Source organism: Trichosurus vulpecula, chromosome 3 (assembly GCF_011100635.1).
Source record: "Trichosurus vulpecula isolate mTriVul1 chromosome 3, mTriVul1.pri, whole genome shotgun sequence".
NCBI classification, from domain to species: Eukaryota; Metazoa; Chordata; class Mammalia; order Diprotodontia; family Phalangeridae; genus Trichosurus; species Trichosurus vulpecula.
Genome location: NC_050575.1, coordinates 258,335,911 through 258,340,325, shown reverse-complemented (window position 1 = coordinate 258,340,325; position 4,415 = coordinate 258,335,911). Strand labels below are relative to the sequence as shown.

Below are 4,415 nucleotides of genomic sequence, written 5' to 3'. Positions count from 1 at the left end.
TATGAGGAAGTACCTCACAATTGTTTTGATTTGCATTTCTCCAATCAATAGTGAGTTAGAGTATTTTTATATGGTTATACATAGTTTTGATTATTTCATCTGAAAACTGATCATATCTTTTGATCATTTATCATTTGGGGAATGGCTATTATTTTTTATATAAATTTGACTCAGTTCTCTATATGTTTAGGAAATGAGGCCTTTTCAGAGAAATTTGTTCCAATTTTTTTTCACAGTTACTTTGGCTAAATGTATTTCCCTCCATCCTATTCCCCTCCCCCATTTATTCTGTTTTATCTCTCCTTTCACCTTGTCCCTCATCAAAAACGCTTTGCTTCAGAAAAAAGTCAGCTGCTATGACAAGGAAGAAGTAAGAAAATGAGAGAAGGAAAAAAGTATATTTAGTAAAAGTCACCAACACTTCCTCTGAGTCTGACAGTCCCTGAATATCTCCTCTCCATATATTGCACTTCTGCAAACAAAAGGAAGAGATGAATCTTCCCTTTCTTCCATCCAATATCTCTCTTTCAATGTCTATTTCTTAATTGCCATGTTTTTTATGATCTGACTCTCAATAAATCCCATGAATTCTCTCTCCCCTATAACTGCCTTCCCCCAATTTACCCACCCCTCTATCACTTCCCCCTCAATTCTTGTCTCCTTCCCTTCCCACTTTCTTACAGGGTAAGATAGATTTGTGTGTATGTTATTCTCTCTTTGAGCCAATTCGGATGAGAGTAAAGATCTCGCTCACTCTCCCTCACCTCCCCCCTTTTCCCTCCACTGTAAAAGCTTTGTCTTGCCTCTTTTATTTACCCTATTCTAACTCCCCTTTTCTCTTTCTCCTAATACATTCCTCTCTCACCCCTTAATTTTATTTTTTAGATATCATCCCTTAATATTCAACTCACACCTGTACCCTCTACTCCTACTATACTGCTACTAACTACCTTAATAATGAGAAAGGTCTTATGACTTACAAGTATCATCTCCCACATGAATATAAACAGTTTAACCTTGTAAAGTCCCTAATGATTTCCTTTTCCTGCTTACCTTTTATGTTTCTCTTGAATCCTGTATTTAAAAGTAAAATTTTCTATTCTGGCTTGGACTTTTCATCAAGAATTCTTGAAAGTCCTCTATCTCATTGAATTTCCATTTTACTTTTTTTGTTGTTGTCAAATGTTAAATTTATAGCAATAGTCTCCCTTGTAGCTTTTAACTTGCTGGGCATTTAACAGCACCACTATTAATGTCATCAATGACATCATGAGGGTATCTGCCATCACTGTTACAGCTCACAGACTGAGCTGTTCCAAGTATCTCTGTAATGGTTCCAGAGAGATCTCTTGCTAAAAATCAATGCCTCAACTGTTCGGGCAATGGTGACCATCTCATTGAGACTGATATTTCCATTGTATTTAATATTTTTCTGCTTCTTTCTGTCCCAAGGAGGTTCCTTTAGGGCTTTGATGATCAAGGCTGTGGCAGAAGGCACAACCTCAATTTGGGTCTGTCTGCTCTAAATGGAAAGTTTCACTGTCATCCTTAGCCCTTTCCAGTCACCAGTTGCCTTGGCAATGTCATCACCAACCTTTTGGAGAGACAAACCCAAGGGACCAATTTTGGAGGCTAGAGCTGATGTGGCACCAAGTTCACCACCAGTGTACCTTAAAAACATGACTTTAATTTCATTAGGATCAAACTTGGGCAGCATGGTGACGACGAAGGTGGTGGCTTGGCCTGGACACTGCAGGATGGCTGCCGGTGTTGGATGAACCCAGATTGCAGATGACTGAATGAAGATGCACCTTCACCACCACGAGCTGGAAGCCAAAAGCTGAATTTCCATTTTTCCCCTGAAAGATTATACTCAGTTTTGCTGGGTAGCTGATTTTTGGTTGTATTTCTATCTCCTTTGTCCTGTGGAATAACATATTCCAAGACTTCCAATCCTTTAATGTAGAAGCTACAAAATATTGTGTTATACCGACTATGGAATCATAGTACTTAAATTATTCTTTCTGGCTGCTTATGATATTTTCTCCTTGACCTGAGAACTCTGCAATTTGGTTATAATATTCCTAGGAGTTTTCATTTTGCGATCTCTTTCAGGAAGTGATCAGTGGATCCTTTCAGTTTCTATTTTACCCTTTGGTTCTAGGATATCAGGGCAATTTTCCTTGACAATTTCTTGAAAAAATGATGTCTAGACTCTTTTTTTTTAATCATGACTTTCAGGTAATCGAATAATTTTCAAATTATCTGTCCTGTATCTACTTTCCAGGTCAACTGTTTCTCCAATGAGATATTACACATTGTCTTCTATTTTTTCATTATTTTGGTTTTATTTTTATGATTTCTTAATTTCTCATGAAGTCATTAGCTACCATTTGCTCCATTCTAATTTTTAAGGAATTATTTTCTTCAGTGAGCATTTAGACCTCTTTTTTTAGCCATTTCTGCTTTTAAAGCAATCTTCTCCTCATTGACTTTTTGGACCTCTTTTAGTGTTTGGTCTAGTCTATTTTTAAGGTGTTATTTTCTTCAGTATTTTTGTGTCTCCTTTACCAAGCTGTTGAGTCATTTTTCATTATTTTCTTGCATCCCTCTCATTTCTCTTCCCAATTTTTCCTCTACCATTCTTACTTAATTTCTAAAATTCTTTTTGAGGTCTTCCATGGCCTGAGACCAATTCATATATTTCTTTTTTTCCAGTTGTTATATCTTTTTTGTGATCATTTTCTTTATTTGATATTTTTTAGTTTTCAGCATTTATTTCCACAATATTTTGAGTTACAGATTTTCTCCCCATTTCTACCATCCCACCACTCCAAGATGGCATATATTCTGATTGAAAGAAAAATTTATTGCTATATATTTTGAATCCTCTCTTACCCTTTCAAGAAAGCCTATATAATAAATACTACTTGTGCTGAGAGCTGTCCATCTTTTCTTTGCTTCCTTGTTAGTTTTCTTTTGTTTTCTACTATGTATTTTTTACCTTGTTCTTTTCCTCTCTCCACTCTCCAGGCTACAATTAAGCATGGTTACACACACACACACACACACACACACACACACACACACACACACATTCATTAGTAATGGCAAGAATGGAGCAGTTAGGAGGCACAATGAGTAGAGCACCAGCCCTGGAGTCAGGAGGACTTAAGTTCAAATCCGGCCCCAGACACTTGACACACTTTTACTAACTGTTCTCAGTGACATTTCAACCTCTTTTATAAGAACATTGAGGATGGAAACATCAGAGTCCATAAGTAAGATATCCATTGTTCTTAATGGAAAAAAAATTGTTATTTAAAACAAAACATCTTTTCTGTACTTTTGCATCTTTTATCTGTTTGTTGTTCTTCCATTTTCATTCTTGTCCTCAGGACACTTTTGTCTTGTTAGGTCTCTTGCCAAACTTTTTGAACATCTGACTTCACACTCCACTACTTTGATTTTATGAAGCAAAACTGCTCATAATCTTTAATCATCCTTCATAGAATTTTGAGCACAAGTATATATTTTCTAAAAAAACTTGGCCATAGATTCCATATGTCTCTACTTGGTAAGTAAAGCAAGTGTTGGTGAATCAGATCCTCTATAGGTACTCCTTGTATGTTTACTCCTTATTATGGGAATTGATTTTACTGTTTAAACTATGGGAAATCATTGAAATCCGTGTTTTTGGCCTTCTTTCCATAAACTGTTTTTTATTAACAACTTGCTTAAATGATAAGGTTGTAGGAAATATTTTTTTGTTTTTTAACATGAAAATCCTATCTTCTCATTTTTTTTATTCCACCTTTCTCCTGAATTTGATCCTGACTGTGCTCAAAGTGACGATGTAAGAATAATGGTTATATCTATAAGAAATCATTTCCTGCATTTTAAAATATAATGAATTTTATTTTTGTGATGTTATTTACTAAGTTTAGTGCTTTCTGATTCTCTTCAAGAAGAAAGTACTCATGATGCAAATACATGAACATTTCTGTGATTTCTACAAGTGCTCAGCTTTTCTCTTTTGTTATTCCTGAACCATGCTTCTTAATCTATTCTGTGTTCTCTTAAATAGTTCTCAATATGACACAGAAGATAGAAGTATACATTTATTTTTGAAAGGGTTATCCAATTCTTTATAGAATTTCTCTAAATTTTCATCCTCTGAAACAAATAATGCTAATGGTAAAATTATTTTGATGGGCCATAAAATCATGTTCTTATTGCCTTTATGCTCATGATAAAAACTAATGTCACTGTTTCTTTTATTTGCTTCTTCAAGGAAAAGTGTTGAGTATGAGGTAGAGATCCCATGAGTGAGATCCAGACACTTCTCTTTCCAACCGGCTCCCCTACCTGAGCTTGCCTATTGTGATTAAAAAAGTTCAAGACACATAATTTTG

General features: G+C 35.2%; 1 pseudogene; it reads right to left on the bottom strand.

Annotated features, from left to right (window-relative positions):
* Positions 1-1,218: 1,218 nt before the first annotated feature.
* LOC118844997 lies at positions 1,219-1,717 on the bottom strand (annotated as a pseudogene).
* Positions 1,718-4,415: the final 2,698 nt, after the last annotated feature.